The sequence below is a fragment of the Trichosurus vulpecula genome, chromosome 4 (assembly GCF_011100635.1).
Source record: "Trichosurus vulpecula isolate mTriVul1 chromosome 4, mTriVul1.pri, whole genome shotgun sequence".
NCBI classification, from domain to species: Eukaryota; Metazoa; Chordata; class Mammalia; order Diprotodontia; family Phalangeridae; genus Trichosurus; species Trichosurus vulpecula.
This window is the reverse complement of record NC_050576.1, coordinates 104,356,206-104,381,960: the sequence shown is the minus strand read 5'-3', so window position 1 is coordinate 104,381,960 and position 25,755 is coordinate 104,356,206.

Genomic DNA, 25,755 nt, shown 5'->3' with positions numbered 1-25,755 from the left:
AGAGTGATGTCTCAGGTATGTATTTGTTTGGGATGGAAAGAGGGGGATAGGCCAGATCACTTTAGGAAGGTCTTCCTGACTTAAAGAATCCAGTACTGTTAAGAGTTAAGGGTAAGCTTCAGGTGGCCATCTGTCAAGATGCTGCTAGGAGCAAAGGGAGAAGGAAAGGGCTTCTAAAGGACAAACAGGACTCCAACCAGCCCAGAAGGAATAGGATATCTGGAGGGCTTGTTTTTCATACAGGAAATGAGACCATGTTGTTCATCAAAAATCAAAACACATGGAACAGCCCAGAAGCAGGTCTGGAAAATGTATCTCCTCCAGTTCTGTCTCACCAGAGTGTCTGGGGCCTGCCAGCTCTGATTTTGGGTAACTCAGTACCACAAGGAAGGCTCTTCTGTTTGATCCCTGTTGCCTCTCTTACTCCCCAAAACAGACAGGGATCACTGGCACCCCTTGCCATACTCTGGCCCAGCCTCCATTTATACTTGAGGAAGGAAAGGGCACCAGAACTCCAAGCCTTGGACCTCAGCTCATCTCTGAGATAGGAAGAGGCTCCAGAAGCTTCCACAAAACTCCCTAACATTCCCAGGAGCCAACTGGAAGGTGAAAGTCATGGAGGGTGGGAGAGGAAAACATACTAGTGAAATCAGCTTAGTTCCTTCACTTTTTGAGTGGGACCCTGTAAGAACAGGCAGCAGGGAGAGAGACAGACAGACAGACAGACAGACAGAGATGTTGGAGGGAGAGTCATGTAGTGGAAACAACACCAGATGAGAAGTGAGGCAACCTGGGTTCTAGTCCTTAGCCCTTCACAAACTAGCTATGTGACATTGAATAAGCGGTTTCCTGAGCTGTGTCTTTCACTCATCTTCCAAATAAGATAGCTGGGCTAAATAAACGATCTCTATCAACCATTTTCAATCGATGAGCTAGGTAATGCAGTGGGTAGAGTGCCAGGCCTGGAGTCAGGAAGACCTGAGTCCAAATCTGACCTCAGACAGCTGTGTGACCCTGGGCAAGTCTTGTAACCCTGTTTGCCTCAGTTTCCTCCATCTGCAAAATGAGCTGGAAAAGGAAATGGCAAACCACTCCAGTATCTTTGCCAAGAAAATCCCAAATAGGGTCATGAAGAGTCAGATATGACTGAATAACAGCAACAATGAGTCTATGACTGCTCTAGGCCCAGAGGAGTCATTAAAAAGGAGACTGAACTCACTTCCTATGGTCTATAGCAGGAGGAAGCCTAGAAAACCAAGAGTGGACAGTTACTGGGGAGAGAGGAAGTTTATGCTAAACTTCCCTAAGTGAAACTAGCACAAGTGAATTTATTGTACTACGTCTGTGACCAAAAAGAGGTGGTGGTGGCATTTCTGAACTTGTTTGTGATTTAAATTAAGTGTGTATGTATAATACTTGAATGAATGTTGGCTACAAGACTGGGGTCCTAGTCTTGACTTCGCTGCTAACTAGTATGTGACTTTGATAAAGTAACAGCCCTTCTCTGGGACTCCGTTTCCTTCTCTGTAAAAACAAGGAGTTGAACTAAATGACAAAAATAATGATAATGAATTTATTAGGCCTCGTCTGTGCACCAGACACTGGACTAGGTGCTGAAGATATAAAGACAAAAAGGAAACAGGCCCTGCCCTCAAGAGGCTTACATTCAAGGGTGATGATGATGGTATTTCATGTTTCTGTGTTCTTTAAGTTCCTTGTTTAAGTTTAAGTACTCGAGTGCCAAACATATGCTTACAAAAAGTCTGTTTTATGGAGAGCTCCAACATGGTGGTCAGAAGAAGTGATACAAGGACAACTCTCAAGGTCTCTCTTAAAAACTATGGAATTGATTGCGTGGCATGGGAGACACTTGCACAGGACTGCCCAGCATACCATGCCAACATCAGAGAAGGTGCTGCGCTCTATGAACAAAGCGGAATTGAAACAGCTCAAAGGAAATGCAGGATGTGCAAATTTAGAGTATCCACCCCAAACATTCACATGGACTATTTGTGCCCGACCTGTGGCAGAGCATTCTGAGCTCATATTGGTCTGATCAGTCACAGTCAGATGCGGTGTAACTTGACTCTAACATGTCATTTTGGTCCTCTTTGAGAATGAAGGCTACAACAACCAACAACTAACCAAGTGCCTTTCTCACAACAGACCTGTAAGGTGGGTAGTAATGGGTCTATTTTTTTAATAGTCTATATTTGTGATTTCACCTATAGAGAGAACTCTTAGCGTGGGAACTCCTCCAGTAGATACAGTTCACAACTCATCTTTATGGGTTTAGAAAGATGCCTGACAGACACTGATAGGCTAAGAGACTTGCCTAAGGTTATAGCTACCATGTATCAGAGAAAAGATTTGAACCCAGCCCTTCCTGATGCCGAGGCAGGCCTTTTATCCACTATACCAGGATACTTCTCAAGTATTATTACAAGTGTCATCTTCATCTCACAGATCAGGGAACTGAGACTTAGATAGGTGAAGACATTTCACATCTATTATGTATCAGGGCCAGGAAAACCCCAGATCTCCTGACTCCAGGCCCAATGCTCTTCATGAAAACTGGCCATGATCTCTAAGGTTGCTTCCAAATTTAATATTCTATGATTACGTGGATATATGTCTGTGTATTTGTATGTATGTATGGTCCACATTAGTATTTAGTTATGTGTATGTGTTTGTGGATTTATGTATAAATAAATTACCATGTCTGTATATTTGTGTGCAGGTCAGGAAAGCAGATGGGGTGATAGCAGCTTGGTTCCGAGGTACTAAAATTTAGAGGCATTGACAGCATTTTTCTTTTAACAGCATAGAAACAGCTGAGCTTTATGCCTAGTTAGCAAGAATAATTACTTAGGGAGGGAAGGGAGAGTAGGAGAGAATTTGGAACTCAAAATTGTAAAAAATGAAGGTTAAAATTGTTTTTGCATGTAATTGGGGAAAAATTACATTTTTTAAAGAGGAAAATTATTTAAAACAGGAAACCACAGTGGCTGTACCCCAAATGAACCCATCCCCCCATAGTGGCCTTCCCAGCTTCATTTGGTTGCATAATGCTCCCCTTGTCCCAGATGAAAAAATTGCAGCTCTCTATGTGTGTATATACATATAATATGTATGTATGTATATATACATACATGCATGCAATATTTACATATGAATATGTGAATTACATGATTTTGTGTTTTATGTATGTATGGATAGATGAATGCACTTGTGTCTGTAGGCATTCATGTGAATGTGTTTTAGATTTGTTAATGTGTGTGGGCAAATGTGTGGTGTCTGCCTACGTGTACACACGGATGTGTCTATGGCTGTGTGGGTGTGTTCGCACCTCCCTTCCTCATGGGGTTGCCAGTAAGAAAACTGGGAGCCTGTATGAAATGAAACAACCTTCCCAAACCAGGGCAACAATCAGCTCTCTGGCTTCTCAGCCCGCCCAGTCTGCCTCCAGCACCCACAGCCCTAAAAGCAGTCCCTGGCCCTCAGCCAAAAATGAGAAAACAAAAATCAGGTCACCAGATGCATTTCATTTGGTCCTTCCCCTCCCCTTGTCCCACCAACAGCCCAGCGCCAAAAATTCAGTACACATTTGCAGCGAGCACCTGGAGCCCTGCCGAGCCCTGGCTGTGCCCTTACCACTCAGAGTCCCTCTCCTCTGGATGGGCTGGCAGGCACCTGGTGTCTCCCACACTACGCCTGCCTATTTCCACGCAGCACACACTTGAAGTCAAAGGACCTGGGTTCAAATTTTTTCTTTGCAACTTCCTGAGCTATGTGACCTTAGGCTAGTTGCTTTATATCTCTGAGCCTAAGCTTTCTCAACTATAAATCAAGGGGATTGGACTAAATGATGAAATACTCTGGCCTGCCTCAAAGGCAAGGTAGAGTGTAGCATTGTGGTTAGCATGCTGAGTCTGGGGTCCAGAAGAGCTGGGTTTGCCTCCTGCCCTCATCACTTAGTGCTGTGTGACCTGGGCAGATTGTTCAACCTCTCTGGGCCTCCTGTGTAAATGAAAGGGTTGGTCTTGCTGTCCTACAGGGTTCCTTCCCACTCTAGATCTCTGGTCTGATGCATCTTTCAACGTGGACATTTGTTTTCAACTTTGACATATGTTTTATGCATATTTTTTCCATTTTTGTAAATATTTTCTTTTTCCCCAGTTACATGTAATGACACACTTTAACATTCACATTTAAAAACTTTTGAGTTCCAAATGTTCTCTCTCTCTTCCTCCCTCACTTCACCCCTCCCTGAGCCAGTAAGCAATTTGATATAGGTTGTACACGTCTGATCATTATGCATATTATTTTTACTCTTTGATTTCTGAAAAGTGACACAGGTCAGCTACTGAGACCTGCGAAATGCCTGGATAATTATCATGTCTCCACTTCACTCAGCATACTCACAACTTCTCTGGTTGTCAGAGAACACTGTGAACTACTCGGCGGGAGCAGGGTGTGAGTGGTGGTCATGGTCACGGTGTAGAGACAGCCCTGTACTATATCTCCAGGCTCCAGCCTCCCCAGCATGGAATAAGTGTCTAGTTCCATTGGAATGGGTTGGCATCTGGAATTCTCATTGGAGACTGTTTATTCTTTCATTTGCATGGCAGGTTAGCGTGGTCCCAGAATTACCAGCTTTGGCTGGCCCACCCACCCCCTGACAGGGACTTTCAGGAACACGCTCCCCAGCTAGTCTGGCCAAAGCCCCAGCCCCAGCCCTCAGTTCCACCACCTTCCTCTTTTTTCTCCCCCCTCCCTTTAGCCACGTGGATGTGACTTACTTATTCAGGCTCTCCAAGAGGCCCCTGCCAGGAGGAGCTGGCTTCCTGGAAAAAAAGTTGGCATGAGTTACTTTAGGAACTGAAGAACATTCCAGAGGCTGAGTTAGGATTCCTATGGGTCTTGAAGGGGACTTATCTCCTTACTCATACCCCCATCTCCCTCGCTCACCAGGTTACCCACCTCCTCAGCCAGATGAAGGTAGGTCCAAGCCACAGGAGCCCACCTGCAGTAGAGAGAAGGTTAAACTTTGAGTTGCAGGACCTGAATTCAAATCTCAATACTCACAATCCCCAAGGAACTTTGACCAAGACATTTTACCAGCCTCAGTTTTCTTCAGTGGTAAAACAAAGAAGTTGGATTAGATTAGATGTATGTTTAACCATTTTTATGTCTTGGACCTCTTTGGCCATCTGGTGAAGTCTACATTTTCAGAAAAATGTTTTTAACTTCATAAAATCTATAGGATCACAAAGGAAACCTAATATATTGAAATATAATTGCTTTAAAAAAAAAGCACATTAAGGATCCTCAGAGGTGATCTTGAGGGTTTCTCCCTGCTCCAGAGCCAGGATCCTGAAACTTCCCACAGGTCCCAGCATGCTGCTCACTTGACAATTAGCACACGACATTTTTTCTCTGCTGTCGTTACCTTGATCTTGACACATATAGCATATGCATGTTCTGCTCTGTTGTGGTCACCTTGAATTGCCATGCACAACTTTTTCTGTTATTTATATACAGCATGGGACTCTCCTTATAGGGAGAAGTTTATTACTCAACAGTCCTTACCTGCAGAATGAGCTGAGCTGGTGAGAGTTTGGTAAAAGAGAGATCCTGGTCTTTGAGCCTTTCTCAAACCACATATGGTTCCAGGTTCTCTTCAGAACCTTGAAAGGAGAAAAAGACTCTAAGAAGAAGTTGACCTGACTGACTTTGTCATGGACTCATGTGATAAATTCTGAATTTGAGTTCTGAATACATGATCTCATGATGTAAGCTCCTTGGGGGCACGGTTCTTCAGAGAATCTATCATTACTGCTGACCACGCAGGAGATGCTCAATGAATATTTGTAGCAGTGGAGGAGATGGAACACTGACCTTGGAGTCAGATGACCTTTTTTCTTGTTCTTGATCCAGTCATCACTGGCCATGTGACCTGTGCAAAGGGGCCGGATCAGTGGATTTTTAAGATCCTTTTCAACTTCTGAAGGAGATGATGGTTTTATTTAAGCAGATGCAGAGTCCTCTTTGGGTCACCTGTGGTGGGATGAGTGTGGGGCAGGTAGAGAGGGGTTGATTATGATAGTGTAATTAAGGAGGGAGGATGCTGACACTAACTTCAGGTCTTATTTCTTTGACTTTTCAGAGTTTTCCTACGACTCCCAACTTGAGACCCTACTAATACTGACCATTAAAGAAAGCTTAAGAAAACACCTATCTGCCTGTCCACTTCTAACCTTCTCCTCGCTCTCTTGCACTGACCAAGAGACCTATAACTCATGAAGTCAGTGAAACCTAAATCTTCATCAGACACCAAGCTGACTAAAAAACTGATACTTCCTAAGGGCAGGAACTTATTAGCACCTGCAGAGTTTCTTCCAGGGGCGTTTCTGGTCCGGAGAGGGTTAAGGGTTTGGAGCCCAGGGATAGATGGGGTGGAGCATAGAGGAGTGAAAGCCAGAGCTGACTGGCCTTCTGGCCTGGGGGGTGGGGGTGGGAAGATCTCACCTCATAATGTCCAGCTTCTGAGGCTCTGCTGTAGCCAACACATTCAGCTTGTCCTTGGGTGTGGAGGTATGAACTGTCAGAGAGCCAGAAGAGAAAGCACAGCCCTCCCAGCCCCCTGAGACTACCAAACTCTAGGCCTCTTTCTTCTCACAGCTTTTCCTACTACTCACCCTTTCCATCTGGGTAGTGTGGTGCAGAGTGGTGGAGCAGACAGGGAGATGGATTTGGAGTCCAGAACTTGGGTTTGACTCCTTCCTTGTAGTGTGACCTTGGACAAGTCACTTAACCTCTTGATGCCCTAGCTTCCCCATCTGTAAAATGAAGTACTCAGACCCAATAGCTTCCAACTCTCAATCTATAATCATTGCCCTGATGGGAGCTTCTAAAATGGTGGAAGTGACTTGGGGGTAGGGGAAGGTCTGGAGATTTAGAGCTGTGTTTGAAGAGTAAAAGGATAAACCAAGGACTTGCTCCTGGAATCAGGAGCCAGGGACCCAGAGTAAGTCATCTGGCATATCCCCTAGCTCCCATGTGAGAAAGACTTACCCCCACCATCCAGAAAAAAAAAATACTATTTCCCTATGCTCCAAGAAAGTGACCCTATAGCTTCTCTTGGTGAGACACTGACTTCCCTCATTGTCTGATCTGTCTTGCATTTCTAGTCATGCCTTCTAGTCCTGTTCTCAGGATAAGGAAGGAAATAATCATTTATTAAGTGCCTACTATGTGCCAGGCACTATACCAAGCACTCTTGCAAATCTTATCTCATTTGGTCCCCTGAGCAACCCTGTGAAGTAGAAGCAATGCTGGGAAACCGAAGCAGATAGAGGTTAAGTGACTTGCTGAGTTACACACAGCTAGTAAATATCTAAGGCCAGGTTTGAACTCAGGTCTTCCTGACTCCAGGCCCAGAACTTTGTCCACTGTACCACCCCTCTGCCTCTAGGGGATATAGAGAGAGCTTATATGGTGAAATCCATGCCTAAGAAGACTTCTACCTTGAATCTGGAGAGGCAGAGAGCTACCTGTTGTGGGATGGAGCTATGGAATTGAGATGAGGGATACAGTCCAAGTCAAGAAAGAATCCGAATGAAAAGAGGGAGGAAGGGAGGAGAAGAAAGAGAGGAGGAGAAAAGTGGAGAAGGAAAAGGAAGGGGAGAGGGAAGAAGGAAGGAAAAGAAGAAAACAGAGGGGAAGAGGAAAATGAAGGATAAGGAAGGAAAGGGGAAGGAGTGTAGGAGAATGGAGGAAGAAAGATGAGGTAGGGAAAGAATATTTCTGGCGCTATCTTGTGGAAAAATCATTGGATGTCCCTATCACTGGATCTCCCCTCTTCTGGTCTTTCCTTACAGACAGGAAAGTATCTTCTCAGGATGTTCCCTCTCCTCAAAGTAAAGGACAGAGGGTCAGAAGAGGAGCCAGCCAGAGCTGCTCTGTCCCCTTCCCCAGCTATTCTGATCCATTTTTTCTCTTTGAAGTTTTTAACCCTTCAAACGAGATCTATTCTATCCTTCTGTCCCCAATGAGAAATTATCATTCTGGAAAAAAAGCAAAAAATATGCAAGGGAAAGGGTAAAAAAAGTCTTTCAGTGGTTTGGAAATTCAGTTGGCCGCCCTTTCACTGAACAAAACCTCCTTTAGTCTCTGGCCCCACAGCTCCACATAGGACGCCAACAGCAACACTGGAACTGGGAGGAGCCATGTTGGTTTTTCAGGGAAATTGCCAGACTGGAGTGGGGATTGTGGGGAGGAAGAGGGAAAGAAAAAAAGAGAGTCAGGAGTTTTAGTAGTGTTTAAAGGGGGCTAAAATCCAAACCAGCTCTTCATGGTCTCCATCAAGTTGCAAGTCAGTCAACCCCTGAGTACAGAGCCCTGCCCAGGGTGCTGGGGAGAATTCAGAGGAAGGAGGGTTAGTTTCTAGCTTCAGAGACCTCCTAACGTGATGGGGAATGTCACTGCCCTCTGAGAGATCTGAGTCTAATGGGGGTGGGGAAATGGAGTGGACAATCTGTACCCTCAGGAAGCTCCCATTCTAATAGAGTTCTTGCCTACTGGGAGCTTCCTTTCTTGCTCATCCTTCATTCTCAAAGGAATCCATCTTGTGATGTCTTGACTTTCACATGTGACAGGGAAGATAGTCATTGTCATCAGGGTTCTAGCCTTCCTGTAGGTCCCGGACTAAAGAGGGAGGCAATCACTGTTCTCAGGGTCCTAGTCTTGTGAGAAGACCTAGATTGAGAAGGGAGAAAGCCACTGCTTCAAAGGGGAACTCTCCATCGTTGGGTACGAGAGTTAGGACAAACACATAGAACATCAGAGTAAAAATGAAGAAACAAGTACACTCCTGGAGGGCAGGGGGTGTTTTTGCCTTTGTTTCCTCAGAGATTTCCTAGTGCCTGGATTGTGAGCACTTAATAAATGCTTGTTGATTGGCTAACTGAAATGAATATTGTTGTTGTGTTTGTCCTTCATTCTCAAAGAGGACCATGACATCAGGGAGATGATTGAAAGGACTTGCAGTTGACTTTGATTTGAGTGAGGGAGGTCTGTGCAAGGTCACCAGCCTCACTTTCTCCTCCAGAGCAATCTGGGCCCAGTGACCTGATATTCACCAGGATTACTGGAGAAGGCCCAGGATGCATAGGCTAAGGTCTTTTCAAGCACTCACTGTGAATGAGGTAACACCCATTCAGTGAATGGGCCTCTTTAAGAAGTTAATCAAGGGATGGCCCCTTTAATCAAAACTCAAAAAAAAAAAAAAAGATTCAAACTGGGAGGGGAAGACCCTCAGGGTTCCTGGCTAAAAAAGAAACAGTTACTAAATGAATGTGATGCAAGTTGAAAGGACAGGAATGCTGTCAGGTGAACTAAATCAGGAAAGAATTCTCCTTTTTAGAGAAAGTGAATTTTAGACAGGCCTTTGACGCATGGAAAGGATAGGTATGATTTGGCAGGGAAAAGTAGGGAGGGCATCCCAGAAGATGACGCAAAGCCTAAAAGCAATGAGGGGATGAGGCATGTAGAGGTAGAAGGATCCCCTAGTTGGAGCCAAGGAGCTATTCATTGATTGCTGGCAAAGTTCCTCCAGGATTATGATGAATAATTTTGTTGCTGTTGAGTTGTTTTTCAGTCATGTCCAACTTTTTGTGACTCCATTTAGGGTTTTCTTGGCAAAGAGACTGGAGTGGATTACCCTTTCCTTCTGCACATTTTACAGATGAGCAACTGAGGCAAACAGGGTTAAGTGACTTGCCCACACTCACACAGTTAGTTAAGTGTCTGAGGCCAAACTCAAACTCAAGTCTTCCTGACTCCAGGTCAGGTGCTCTAGCCACTGCACCACCTAGCTGCACTATAATGAGTAATGCAACATTCCTCTCTTAAGAACTTTGGAATTGATTGTGTGACATGGGAGACACTGGCACAGGACTGCTCAGCATGGCATGCCCTCATCAGTGCTCTCTGAGCAAAATAAAATTGAAGTAGCTCAAAAGAACCAAGAGATGCACAAATTTAGAGAATCCAGCCCAAATGTTGGCATGGCCTGTTTGTGCCCGACCTGTGGTAGAACATTCCAAGCTCCTATTGGTCTGATCAGCTGCAGCTAGACACACTGTAACTTGACTCTAGCATAGTGATGTCATTTTGGTCCTCTGTGAGAACAAAGGCCAACCATCAACCAATGCCACATTCCTAAAATCTGAGTTTCCAACTTTCATCCATATCCTCAGCTCTAGTCTGCGTGGCGCTTGTTGAAAGCTGTCTCTGCCAGATAAAGGAAGCAGGGAATGGGGAGAATTATCTAGATATTTCAGGACCCCAATCCATAGCCTGAAGGACACATTGTAGGTCAAGCATCTTTCCCAGAACCAGGTTCTTTGGAGACAGGTGACAGGGTTAGTGCAGGGCAAAGTCCACCCAACGCACCAGAGAACGTTGCTCTGGGAGAATGAGTCATTGGTTGGGGCTCTTGGAGGGTATGACTTCTGCGGGACTTTTAGGATCGGTATGACATCAGTTGGGGCTTCCACGAGTTCTGCCATCGAGGGACTCTGCCTTCTTTGCTGTTCCTCAAACAAGATAATCCCTTTCTTGACTCTGGGCATCTTTTCATCACCCGTTCCCCATGCCTGGAATGCTCTCACTCCTCACCTCTGTCTCATGGCCTCCTTGGCTTCCTTCAAGTCCCAGCTAAAATCCTCCCTTCTGCAAAAAGCTTTTCCGGTTCCTTAATGTCAATGCCTTCCCTCCGAGATGATCTCCGCTTTCTCCTACACACATCTTGTTTTGTGTGAAGTTATTTGCTTGTTTTCTTCCCCCATTTGATTGGGGACTTCTTGTGGGAAGGGGATGCTTTTGCCTTTCTTTGTATCCCCAGCACTTCACAACAATATTGAGCAATTTTGCTCATAGTAACAAAGTAGGCACCTCATCACTGCTTGTTGACTTGACTATCCATTGCTCTTCTCCTCTTCATCCATCTCTAGGAGATATTCCAGGTGGTCACATGATTTAAAGCCAGAGGTCATCTTGTGCAATGCCTTCTTCTTACGGGAAAGCAAACAGACCCCCAGAGAAATGAAGGGACTTGTCCAAAGTCACATTGTAAATGGCAGAGCCAGGACCTGAACCCAGGTCCTCTGATTCTGAAGCAGCTAAGGAATGCAGTGGATAGAATTTTCTATTTTACTCCAGAGGAAAGGGGGAGCCAATGAAGACTTTTGAGTAGTGGAGAGCGTGTCAGATATGTGTTTTAAGAATATCATTTCTGGGGCAGCTAGGCAATAGAGTGGATAGTCAGGAGTTCAAATTGGGCCTCAGACACTTGACACTTACTAGCTGTGTGATGCTGGGTAAATCAATTCTGATTGCCTCATAAGAATAAAAAAAACAAAGAATATCATTTCCATGTTCTTCATGACTTCACATGTACAATGATTACTATATTGTTTGCCTTCTCAATTGGGTGTGAGAGGGGCTGAAAGGAGGGATAGAATTTGGAATGGAAAATAATTTTTAAAAAATCATTTCCTAAAGTGGAAGCTGTGTGGAGGATGTATCGAAGATGGGAGAGACTGGAGGCAGGGAAACCAAATAATGGGCTATTATTAGTCCCGTGTTTGAGGATTATAACAACTGTCATTTGTCTAGTTCTCTAAGGTTTGCAGTAAGCCTGTGAAGAAGGTAATGTGAGTACCATTATCCCCAATGTACAGGTGAGAAAACCAAGGCTTAGAAAAATGAAGTCACACAACTAGTAAGTATTAGATCTCAGATTTGAACCCAGGACTCCTGACTCCCAAGTCTAACACTGGAGTCAGACGATTGGAGTTCAAATGGTTCTGCCACTTGTTACATGCGTGATCTTGGGCAAGTTCCGCTTGCCGGGACCTCAGTTACCTTCTCTGTAAAATAAAGAGTTGGGGTAACCGAATGGCTTCTTTCAACTGCTCTTGCTTAAAATCCTCTGGTCTGGTATTATGCAAACCACACTTTCTATTTCATCATTCTGAGAATATTTATGGTCCTACCTCCGTGGAGTCTGTGGGACAAGTAACACCCTGTACAGTGATCTGCCCCCTCTGAGGGAAGACTGGGGAGATGATGTTTCTCGTTCTGTTGCTAAATCTAGGACTCATAAAGCTTGAGAGGCAGACGTGAAAACCGTGTTTATTCTCCCCTACATGGCATGTTCTCCAAACTCCAAGCCTCGGAGTTCCCTGTGAAAGGAGAGCAGGGACGGACAAATCAACAGGGCATGAGCAGAAGGATTTAGAAAGGGAGGAACGAGTGAGGACCAGGGATAGGACTAAGGGTGGACAAGCTAGGCAGGCACTCAGGGTACCACACGGGAGGGAGAAGGAGCAATAAAAATAACTGATATTTATGCAATGCTTTTTGTGAGAAAGATCTTATAATGCACAAATTTGCATATATGTAAATTACATATAATTTTACAATGCAAGGAAATCTGCTAAGTAAATGATATGTGTTATCTCATTTGAGTTTCACAAGAGCCCTGAGAGGTAGGCACAATAGGTGTTATTAACTCCATTTTGTAGATGATGAAACTGAGAGTCTAAGGGGTTAAGTAATTTGCATAGATAATAAGTATCAGGAGCAGGGCTGAATTCAGGTCTTCAAATCCAGCACTCTACCCAGGCAATAAACTATGCTGCCACTCAAGAGTGCGGGAGGATTTTTTTAATATGTTTTTTTCATAAATGCATATTTTAGTGCCAGAAAATTCCCTGCTCTTTATGGCCCAGAGGTATTTATTTTGGGATGATTCCCTGCTGTCAAGGCATTTTACAATCCACAGTAGAGGAGAAGTTCAAGGATACACAGAAATATAACTTTAAAAATTGCATATGGTAAGTGTATAGGGAAGGGGGAAAGGAGGAAGTATATAGCACCTACCATGTGCCAGGCACTGTGCTAAGCACTTTACAAACATCTTGAGACTCACAACAACCCTAAGAGATAGCTACTTTTATGATCCCCATTTTGCAGTGGAGAAAACGGAGGCAAACAGAGGTTAAGTGACTTGCCCAGGGTCTTCCAGACACCAGGCCCAGCGTTCTATCTACTGTGCCACCTAGCTGCTAAGTATCATGTAGCTTCAGAGTAAGGAAAACTCAGTTTTGACTAGAGTATCCAGGAAGCCTTCATAGAGGAGGTGGCATTTGAGGCAGGCCTTGAAGGATAGGTAGGATCTCAACAGGCAGGCATTAAACAAGGAGAGCCTTAAATGGTAGAACAATGAGAAGTCAAGCTTGCCTAGAATATAGAACATGTGAAGGAGAATAATGACAAAATTATGAAGTAATTATAAATTACTAAATTATAATGAAATTATGAAGTTTGGAACCCAATTATGGAAGACTTTCTAATTAGTCTCCCTGTCTCCAATATCTTCCCCTCTCTAAGTCATCCACACAACAGACAAAATAATCATCCTAATTCGTACATCTAACCATGTCATTACCCTGCTCAAAATACAACAGGGGCTCCCTGTTGATCAAGCACACACTGGTTAGTTTAGCCTTGAGGATTTCTATAATCAAGCTCCAACCTACCTTTTTTTTTTTTTTTTGCTTTTCTACTTTTTAAAGTAAATTTTATTTTTTCATTTAGCAAAAATTTGACTTCTCTTTCTCCTACTCTTCCCCCTTCCCCTGGCCCTTTAGAAAGAAAGAAAAGCAAAATCTCTGTACAAACATGTCTAGTCAGGGCACCGGCCCTGGAGTCAGGAGGCCCTGCATTGAAATCTAGCCTCAGACATTTACTATCTGTGTGACCTTGGGCAAGTCACTTCATCCTGATTGCCTCTAATAAAAAATATATTTTAAGAGTATTATATGTATGTACATGTATGTATTCACACACACACACACACACACACATATTCAAGAAAAACAAATTCCTACGTTGGCCATGTCAAAAAATAAAAAGTAGGTTTCCATCTGCACTCTGATTCCATCACCTCTCTAAATCTATCAACTCTCTTTCAGGAAGTGGGAAGCATCTTTCATCACTAGTCCTCTGGAATAGTGGCTGGTCATTGCATCAATCAAAATTTGTACATTTTTCAAAACTGTCTTTTCAATATTGCTATCGCATAAATTGTTCTCCTGGTTCTGTTCGCTTCACTCAGCATCAGTTCATTCAAGTCTTCCCAGATTTCTCTGAAACTATCCCTCCTGTCACTTTTTACAGCAAAACAGTATTTCATCCCATTCATTTATACCATAACTTGTTCAGCCATTCTCCAACTGATGGGCATCTTCTTAGTTTCTAATTCTTTACCACCACAAAAGGAGCTACTATAAATATTCTTGTACAATAGGGGTTCTTTTCTTTTTCCTTTGATCTCTTTGGGGCACAGACTTAATAAGTGATACCACTGGGTCAAAGGGTATGCAGCTTAATAGCTTTGGGAGCATAGTTTCAAAATGTTTTCCAGAATTGTTGAACCAGTTCACAGTTCCACCAAGAGTCTATTAACGTACCTGTTTTTTCCACAGCCCCTCCAGCATTTGTCTTTTTCCTTTTTTGTAAACTTTGCCAATCTGATGGGTTGTGGGTGAAATGTCGGAGCTGTTTTAATGTGCATTTCTCCACTTGTTAGTGACTTAAAGCTTTTTTCGCATATGAATGTTAATAGTTTGGATTTCTGGGGGCAGCTAGGTGGCGCAGAAAGTAGAGCATTGGCCCTGGAGTCAGGAGGACCCAAGTTCAAATCTGGCCTCAGATACTCGACACACTTACTAGCTATGTGACCTTGGGCAAGTCACTTAACCCCAATTGCCCTGACTTACCCCCTCCAAAAAAAAAAGAAAAGAATAGTTTGGATTTCTTCCTCTAAAAATAACCTGGTCATATCATTTAACCATTTATCAAATGAGGAATTAGTAGCATTATTATTACTTCCCTTCCCTTCAAGGATTGTGTCCCAGCCAGACTGGCTGTTCCCAAATCTCATCATGCCAACTCCTTCCTCCGTGTGCATTCACACAGGTTGTCTCCCATGCCTGGAATGCTCTAACTTCTCTTCCCCACCTCTTAAAATCCTTTTATCCTTCATGGTCCAGCTCAGGTGTTGCCTGTTTTTTGAAGGTTCCCAGTGTTCCCCAACTCCCTCAAAGTTTCCTAGGGGACCTCAGCTGGACCTCTCCTTTGCTCCTAGCAGTCTGCTTTGTATTGTATTTATTTGTATACATATTGTATTCCCCCCCCCCCACCAGCAGACTGTAAGCTTCCAAAGGGCAGGCAGGGTATCATCTTTTATCTTTGTATCATATTACATAGTAGATGTTTAATAAGTATTTGCCAAATTGACTAATAGACTAAGGATTTTGGACTTTACCTGATAGGCAATGGGGGGCCATTGTAAGCTTGGAGCAGTGGAGTGACATTGTGAGAGCAGTCTCCAATTTGTCTGCAGACCCTCTGTCTCCAAGTCAAGAGCTCTTGCTGTGCTATGTCCAGAAAACAAACAAACAAACAATGATGATCGGGCACAGCTCGAGAATGCTGTTTGAGGAGGGAGGGGATGATCAGAAAATCTATGGTTCTCTTGGTGTTTCTCATTTTACTGCATCCCCTTTAGATCCGATATTCAACCCTCCGTGCTAACTCTCCTGCCTCCCCCTTTTCTTTCGTTCCTCTTAATATTCTCTCATAAAGTTCCAGCATGGTCAGAGACGAGAAGTATACGGTCAAGGACTGGAAACTAGATGGGAGGCCATTGCAGTCCCTCCTAACCTCCAGTCCTATTTGGAAATAAGGAGACCGATTACGAAGCTGGCTCCAAGAGAACCGTGTAGCCTTATCATTATTCTCCTTCACATGTTGTTTGCCCAAAGGTTTGTTCTGACCCAGTCTGTCTAGGACTCAGGAGTGGGAAACCTGTGGCCTCGAGGCCACATGTGGCCTCCTAGGTCCTCAAGTGCTGCCCTTATGCACTTAAGGACCTAGAGGGCCACATGTGGCCTCAAGATCCACAGGTTCCCCGCCCCTGATTTAGGTACTCTCTATAGTGGGGACAAACAGGTACAGAAGAAAGGTTTTTCCCTCCTCATGACTCACTTCCCTTGCCCCAAGTCTATCCCCCTGCCTGTCTGTCTCTGTCTTTGTCTGTCTGTGTCTCTGTGTCTATCTGTCTCTATCCCTCTATGTCTCTGTCTCTCTGTATCTCTCTGTATTTCTCCCATATTTTCCGATTTTCAGCCCAAACAGGCTATCCCAGTCCCCGTTCCCCCATCCCATCCTCTCTTTTCTTCATGGTGATTAAGTCTCTAGCTCTTGACATAAGTGTGAGCCATTTAGAACATAGAGGAAGAGACCAATCACAATGATCAAACTTTCCTTTCTCTGCTGAGGTCATTCTGATGGAACAGCAAGAGCATTGTAGCCATAAAACTAGAGCTCGAGACCCAACTTTCTCCTTTAGTAGCCATGTGACCAAGACTAAATCGCTTCGTTCTTCTAAGCCTAGGAGAATGGGGATGATAGTAATCACCTGGCCTGCCTCAAAGGGTTGTTGTGAAGAAAGCACCGTAGGCTAGACAAATATGGGCTCTAACTAAGCCCTTGCACTTTCCTCATTCTCCCTACCTGGAGAACAGTACTGTTTTCACCTACTTAAGGGTCATGGCCTTGCTCAGTCTGTGGGCCTGAAGAGCTAGCCTGGGGAAAGTTTTCCTAGCTTTGCTGAATTTCCTTTTGAACCGGGTAAAAAAAAAAAAAACAGTTCTGAAAATACTGCCCCTAGGTGAGTAAATATGGCAGCTGTGATTCCCCTTCCAGCTGAAAAAAGAGAACTTCTGAGTCTGGTTTGTATAAAGAGAAAGCTTATAAATTCCTCCTCTGTTCCTTCCTCCCAGCCCTTCTTTCCCTCTCATCCCCTTGGCAACAGGACAGTCTCTGCCTGCAACGTCCACCCTCTCTTCTGATCCCCAGGATGTCAACAGCACCTGGCTTTGCCTATTAGAATCGAAACTTGCTGCTTTCTGGACATCTGCGTCCAGTGGCCCTGGCTGTTTAGTAGACTCATCAAATCATGGAATTTTACAGGTGAAAGAGACCTTGAAGTTCATCTAGCCCAGCCCCTTCCCGCCTCTCCTTTTTTTTTTTTAACTAAGGATGAAACCGACACCCAAAGAGATGAAGAGACTCATCCAATGCCACATAGAGAACCATTGTCAAAGCTGGACTGGAATGAAGGTGTCCCGACTCCTAAAAGAGTGTTCTTACCTTTTTTACCTTCTGGTAAAGGGCCATTTGGAGCCCCAGTGTTGTTTCAGGAACCTAGATTCGAGACCTTTTCTCTCTCCCTTCATTTCCCCATCTCCTAGTCCTGTTCAAAGCAGCAATTTTGTTTGCAGGCACTAAGTTGACTCCTAATAAATACGAAGGGTCTGAAGAGACAGTGAGTCTTGCCTTTCTTTCTCAGAATCAAGCTTCTCCCCCACCACCAGCCCCCAAATAGATTACAAGTACCCTCCTCTCTGGGCACATGTTGAAGGCACACTGTGTCTGAGTGTGCGTGTGCATGCGTGTGTTTATGTAGGTGCACAGGTGCTAAGACCTGTACCTGTGTATATATGAGTCTCCAGAACCGTAAAAGAGTGACATCAATGTCTTTCACAAACCTAGTTGAAATACTTAGAGAAAGTCATCAGCCTCTAAAAATAGAGGAACTGGAATATTTGGATGAAAGGGCCTTTTTTTTCCTTTTAAAGAACGCCTAAACAGCTTTCTTCCTTAAAGCTCCCTGTGTGCACCGGCGCCCTGCATGAAATGGAAAAACATTTAACTGTTTGCATTTTCCAGGCACGATAAGGCCTGCTGACTCCATCCAAGGACAGAATCTCCCACTCAGATCAGAGGCAAATGTCCTTTAGAAGGAGGGCTGCTAGCAAAAGGGCAGCAGGAGGAGGAGGCTGTTGGAGAGGTTGGTTTCCATGTAATAAGCCTCCCTTGGTTAATTCCAGCTGTTCTTATCTTCACTGACATATTCTGGCACACTTCCCACTGTTCAAAAGAAGGGAGCCAGTCACCAGCTGTCGATCCATTTGGTACAGTGGTCCAGGTGCCATCAGGGACGGGCCCTGTTCTCTTTTTTGTCTTTTCTAAGGAGGATCTCAGTTCCTTTACTTGTAAAATAAGGCAGCTAGGCTCAATGACATCTAGACCCCTTCCAGGTCTAAGGTCTAGGATCCTTGGTTTAAAGATCGAAGGTCCCTTAAAAATCGAGTATTTCTTATTCTATAGATAAAGAAATAGCAGTCCAGAGAGGTTAAGTTATTCACTCAGCATCACACAGCTAGTAAATGGAGGAACTATGGTTCCATCTCAAGTCCTCTGACTCTGGGCCCAGCATCCTTGCCTCCTGCCTAAGAAGATAAGCTTGTGTTTTATTAGGAATTCCCAACCTGAACCTTGTCAAGAGGATATGGGGAATATTGGGCAAATAACCATATTATCCTATTGAGTTTATCAATTCTTATTTTATTTCTTATGCATATACACACTCTAGAATTTATTTCTTTTCACATTGAATAAAGAGTATAAGAAATTTTACTGCCAAGGGGTACAGAGACCAAGCAAAATTGAACTGGTTTAAGGCTAGACCAGAAGAAGGATGGATCTCTGAGGGTGTGGTGGTTTCCCTTCCTAATAATGTCTAAGAATAATGTCACAGCTCTGGGATTGGTTAGTCATCGTCCTGCCTGGAGCCAGTGAGGTGGGCTGGAAGACCTCTAAGGAAGAATATTTCATTTCTAAATGCCCAAAGAGTTTTCTGTATTAAAACATCCTGTGTGCTCCAAAGCCCAGGAGTCAATGGAAAAACACATACTCTTGATATTTTCCATATATGAGTGGTAAGGGTGGAGCTACACGGCCCTAGTGGAGTCCGTCCAGGGACAACCTTACCTGCTCCAAGTCTATCCCAACTTTGCTGCTGGCACCATGAAAATGTCTCTTTCCTCTATTTCCCTATCTATTTAAATTGAATTTTCATTATTATAAATGTGTGAGGGTCCCCTACAACTGGGAGCCAGAAAAAAGTCCATTTGGACTAATCCCCTGCCTCTAGTCAAGATGGTCCCTATTTATGTGGTTGCTGATCCTCTTATTAAAGCTACCCAGGGAGAGAGAGACTCTTTCTTCCCTAGCCAGCTCCCAGGAGGGAGGACATTCTTCTTCATATCTATTCTCCCCATCTCTTGAGGCTATTTCATATTTTTTTCTTCTAATCTTTTACTCCTTAGAAGATGATAAACAGTCCGTCCACTGTGTATTTAAAGACTATTATGAAGCCTGTCTTTAGCTTTCTTTTTGTAGACCAAATGGCTCCAGTCCCTTCCACTTACCCTCATTAGCCCATGACCAGGTCATAAGAAATCCAGATACTCCCAGTTCTCATTCGGTTCTTTACTTTCCATGAGATCCCAGCTCCCATAGGAAGAGTAATTTCTGGCTTCTCCTCCCTTGCTTCTCCTAGATTGTACTCTCTTGGGACCATTTCCTCAGAAGGCAATAATGCAGAGAGGAGTGGGGACCATGGGGGAAGTTCATAATACCTAACCTTTTTTTCTCTTTTAGGAAGAGAACAGCTAGGGTCTGAGCCTTTTCTTTATGTATATTTATTGGTGTATTGTCCCCTCCATTAGATTGCATGCTCTCTGAAGACAGGGACCTTCTTTTACCTCTTTTTGTATCCCCAGTGCTTAGCACAGTGCCTGGCACATGGTAGGTGCTTAATAAATGCTTATTAATTATTTTATTGATTGATTGCCCCATGACCAGTTTTGACGGATCAAGTCATTACTCCCATACATCCATAACAGCAGTATACAGAGGAGAAGGAAAGTTAGGGAACCAAAGGAAGGGGAAAAAGGCAGGGAGCACCCTATGTAGGTCACAGAAATCTTTCCAGAACACCAGCCTCCATGACCTCTCCCTCCCAGTTTGGAGAACACTGTACTATTGAACACAGTTTTATTGCTCAAAGGGAAGGAACCTTCCAGTCCCAACATTAATACTTCCTTAAGTCTTCAGGGCTGGGTTGTATCATGGCTTGGCATGATTGGAAATTGCTTGTAATTCTGCATCCCTTTAGATGACCTCAGTCAGAGAAACAAAGAGAATCTTGAGCCAAAGACTTTCTTCTCCTATAATTTTTAATTTTCCTGGGGTTTTGAGTTAAGTATCAGAAATGGCACCATACAATCATTCCAACTTTCTTTTGCCTAGGAAAGGACCCCAAACTCAGGTGAATGAGGCTCATTTGCATTTCATTTGCATGTGCATACAAAACCATCACTCAAGTAATTTTTTATTCAATCTTATATAATTTCTCCTGAGTCTGGCATTCTTTAAAATAGCCTTTAGAGGTCAGCTAGTTCCACTCATATCTGATTTTCTTCTTTGATTTTCCCCATCCAATGACTGCTGACAGGGTCCATAAGAGAAAGGAAAATATTGAGAGTCAAGAACTATGGTTGGAAGGGAAGATGGAGGAGACAGTACCTCAATCTCTTCCCTGCCCCACCAACCCCTCCACACTGGCCGCCAGTCCAGGACCAAATGCCTTCCAAAGACTTCTTCCCATACAAGGGGAGATAATCTAATCAACTTTGGTGTGACCCCTGGGACACGGTGACCTGACTGATGGATGACTGGGTGGTGAGTATCTCAGCCATGTCTCACTCTTCTATAACTAGCCACCTATATGCCTTTGGCCACCAGGCTGTCATCTACCCTGCTGCTTCCCCACCACCACCCTAACCCTTGCTCAGAAAATGATAGTCAAATCAACATTATCGCTGCTATTGCAAAGGACATAACAATCTATCGTTCTGTTTTTCCACTCAAAATCCCTATAATTTAGACTCACCAGACGACCTAGGCATAAGCTCACTTCTCTGGTGATCACACCCCACTCCCCCATACCCATCCGTACCAGCCTCATCATCCTTCCTGCATCCCTATCCCTTTCTATTATCCTTCTGTATTGAATTTCCTGCGTACATGTTATTCCCTCCCCCTGCCCCCAATAAAATAGAAACTCCTTGAGGTCAGGGACTGTTTCATGTTTGTCTTTTTATTCTCAGTGCCTTGTACAGTTCCTGAACCATAGTAGGCACTTAATAAATGCTTATTCAGTGCTACCTGTTGAAACACAGAGCTGGAAGGGTCATCAGATATCATTTAATTCATCCCCACCACCCAGAACCTCCCCCAACACACTCATCCTATAGATGATGATGATAGACATTTAAAAGGCACTTTAAAGTTTGCAAAGCCCTTTCAAGGCATGCTCATAACAAATCCATGTGGAAAGTACATAAGTAACATTATTCCCATTTTATGGGTGAAGAAACTGAGGATTTGACATAGAAAGTATCCTATCCAAAATTGTACAAGTCAGTAGCAGACACCCCAAGGACTTTTCGACACCACTTAGGAGAACAGGAGTTCTCAAGGCCTAGGAGAACCTGAGAGGTCTTTTGAGATGGAGAGTTACATACAGCAAGACTATGGTTTTCTTTTGTGATATGTTAAGCTTGGGAAGTTGGAGTTAGCAGGAGCTAAATTTTCAATAAACCTCATTAACAGTTTTGGGAGATGCCAAAGAATTACAACAAAAACTCAATGTTGAGCACATGAGCTTTTTCAGAGTGTTTTCCTTACGATCACCCTATGAGACAGGTAGTGCCCCTATTATTAATTATCCCCATTTTATAGATAAAGAAATTGAACCTGTGGGAAGTAGAATGACATGCTCAGGGTCACATAGCTAATAAGTTTGTATAAGGCCAATCTTTAAGTGAAAGATCTTTCCTGACCATTGAATAGGCCTCAGGTGGGGCCAACAAATGGAGGCCTGATTAGAGGCAAGCCCACACCCTTTCACTAACTAGATGTGCGGTCCCACAGCTTTTTGCTGAGTAGCCTCTGAGCCCTCAGAGCCCTGAACAGGGTATAAGAGCCCTGAGGTTGTCATTTTGTCTTTGGGGGCACACTCATTGAAAGAGTGTTGGTGATGAGACTCTGGGTAAGCCAATGAAGCAGCCCCTCCAGCTTTGAAAACCCAGATGCTGGTGCTTCTCTGGTAACTATGTGTTGTGATTTGGTTAGACAGATAGGTTGATCTGTTCATATTGTCTCTGTTTGTAATTTCTGTTTGTATTTGCTCTGAGGTTCAGGGTACTGGCTTTTCCCCCTGAACTAAGTGAATGGTATATGTATGTTTAATTAAAGCAAGATTGTTAATCCCTTAAAGTTACTTTCCTTAGAAAAGCAGATCCAAAAACCTGTGCTAGCAGCCCTCTTGTTGTTGGTCTTGTTGGGTCTTTCACCCCTCACAACAGCTGCTAGCAACACTGTTGTTACAGTTTGATAGGCAAGCCTCCAACCTGGGTCTGAGTACAAACCACTGCTTTTCCTACTATGCCTCCAAAATGCCTCCAAACAAAATCAATCAATAAACAAGCATTTACTAAAGACCTACTATGTGCCAGGCACCGGGAATACAAAAAATAAAAATGAAAGAGTATAGTCTTTTCCCTTAAGGGTCTTTCATTCCATCAAAAGAACACATCAAAAAATTCATGTAAGAGAGGGTACTTGAGTGGTCTTTGTCTTTAATAATTATTATTGATATTTAATAATTTATATATTATAATAATTTAATAGTAATAACATACTTAATATAAATAGTAGTAAATCAATATGGATATGGTGTTTTAAGGTTTTTAAAGCACTTTACACGTCTCATACACTTACATATACTTCTGCAAGGTAGGAGTTATTAACCTCATTTTACAGATGAGGGAAATAAGGTTATTAGAGGTTAAATGACTGCCCAGGGTCACCATCTGAGGACTCAAATTCAGGTCTTCCCGACTCAAAGTCCAGGGCTCTACCCCTGTGCTACTTAGACGCCATAAGAAGCTTCTGATCTCTTTGAGAAAACTAAAGGAACACACGTGAAACAATTAGGTAGCAATTAAGGGCTGAACTGTGTATTGCTGACCACAGAGTGCAAGAGGAGTTCAGTGAGCTCCCTTTAAGTAGAAATAGTCAAGGCACAAGCCACCAAACACAGGAGGCATTCAGTAAGTGTGTGTTGAGTGGAGGAAGGCAAGAGCCTTCATAGAGGAGATGGAGCTTGAGCTAGGGTTTGAGAGAAAAGAAAGGGGGGCAGAGGTTGGGGAGCAGAATAACCTGTAAAGGAAATCCTTTTAAGTGGAGGCAGCTAAGTGGCACCACAGTGCACAGAGCATTGGGTCTGGAGTCAGGAAGACTCCTCTTTATGAGTTCCAATCTGGTCTCAGACACTTACTAGATGTGTGACCCTGGACAAGTCACTAAACCCTGTTTGCCTCAGTTCCTAATCTGTCAAATGAGCTGGGGAAGGAAATGGCAAAAAACTCCGGTATCTTTGCCAAGAAAACCCCAAATGGGGTCACGAAGAATCAAACATGATTGAAAAATAATTCAACAACTGGACTGGAGGAGTGAGTGAATTAGAGCAGTGGAAGCTAAGCAGGGTGGGGCCAGAGCTTAAAGGTCCTTGAAAGCCAGGCAGAGGAATTTGGAACTGGTACAACAGGCAAGAGGGAGTTCCTGGAGGCTTTTGAGCAGAAGGGTATGGTAACATGATAAAAGCTGTATTTTAGGTTCAGAACCATAGCTCCAAGCTCAGATGAACCAGGGTCAATCCTTGGAAGTATCTTAATAACAATTCAGTAGTTTGTGTGTCTATTCAGAGGAACATCCAGCTTTAGATCTTTGATTTTACATCAGAATCCAATTTGTGTCTAGGTCTTTGCAATCCACCAATCAGCCAGTCAAGTGGTAAGCACTTACTGTGTGCTGTCCTCAAGGGACTTATATTCTATTGGGAGATATGTATGCACTTCCAAAACATCACCATTCAGTAGACTCTGAGTTTGTGTCTTCCTAGCAATGCAGATTACACATTTATAGGTCTATATATGACACATACAAAATGGATACAAGGTAACCATAGAAGAGAGGGCACTACAGATAGAGACCGACCAGGAAAAGTCCCTTGCAGAAGGTGGTGCTTGAGCTGATTCTTGAAGGAAGCCAGCAATTCTAAGGGATGGCAATGAGAGAGTGGATTCCAGGAGTGGGGGACAGCCCGTACAACAGCACAAAGATGGGGGGAGAGAACAAGAGGACCAATATAGCTAGACCATACAGTGCAAGGAAGGGATTAATATAGAAGAATAGAAAGTAGGAGGAGGCCAGGTTATGAGGAGCTTTAAATGCTAGAGGTAAAGGGAAACCCATGAAATTTATTTCATGTGTGTGTATGCACGCACGCGCATGTTTCACATTTAGGGTGTGACAATGGCTTTAGGAAACTCACTTTGACTGCTATGTGGAAGATGAATTGGAGAAGACGGGAAACTAAAGGCAGGAAAAGCAATCCAGAGGCTACTATAATAGTCCAGGTAAGAGGGGATGAGGCCTGAACTAAGGTGGTGGCTGGGTGAGTAGGGAGAAGAGGATGGATGTGAGAGATACTGTTGAGATTTTACCACTGATAGAAACTGTGGGGTGAGTGAGAGTGAGGAGTGAGGGATTCCAGGGACCTGGATGATGGGAAGGATGGTACTACTCTTGACTATGATAGGGAAGTTGGAAGTGGTGAGGCTTTGGGGAGAAAGGTAATGAGTTCTGTTTTGGACTTGTTGAGTTTGAGATGCCTGTGGGACATCCAATTTGAAATGTCTAATTGGCAATTAGTGGTTTGAGATTAGAGCTTAGGAGACGGGCTAGAGCTGGATGTATAGTTTAGGGACTCACCTGAATGGAGAGGATAATTGAACTCATGGGAGCTGATGAGATCATGAAACGAGACGGTATAGAGGGAGATGAGAAGAGCGTTCAGGACATAGCCTTGGGAGCTGATGAAATCACCTAGTGAGAGAATATAGAGAAAAAAGGGGAGAGGGCCTAAGGCAGGGCTTTGAGGTATGCCCACAGTTAATGGGAATGATGTGGATGAAGATTTAGCAAGAAATATTGAGGAGTAGTCAGACAGATAGAAGCACCCTCCCCTCCCCGCCAATAAAAAACAACAGCGTAGGAGTAAAAGAGGCCAACGATGGGAGTAATCCAGAGTTGGGTTTCGACCTCAGTGAGGGGCAATTTTGTTGTTGTTGTTTTTGTTTGTCCTTCATTCTCAAAGAGGACCATGATGTCAAGAAGGTGATGCCATGACATGCAACCAGCCTTTTTTCTCCTCTGGAGCCTGTAGGGTCCAGTAGCAAGATAGGACAAGAGTTTCAGGAATTGTTTAAAATTGAAGTAGTTAATTGTAGGTTCAAAATTGGGAGTAGAGAAAAGTGTAATCAGAACTGGGGTGATGCCCTGGAAAAATATTGAAGGCAAGAAGTTTTGGTGAGGACAAAAAATAGACGAAGTATAGTAAGGCACAGGAAGAGATGAAATAATAAAAGATGATGATGAAATAAAGGTGTTTAGGAGTTCTTGAACATGGAAATGGACTATTTGTTGGGGATGGCAAAGTTAGGTTTGTAGCTAGGGTGGAATAGAGGAGTACAACATGGCTATGATAGCAGGTGCCAAATGTACTGGAAAGGATGACTAGGGATGGAGTGTTGTCAGGACAGGGCCAGGTCTCAATGAGTGTCATAAAGTAGAGGGACCAAA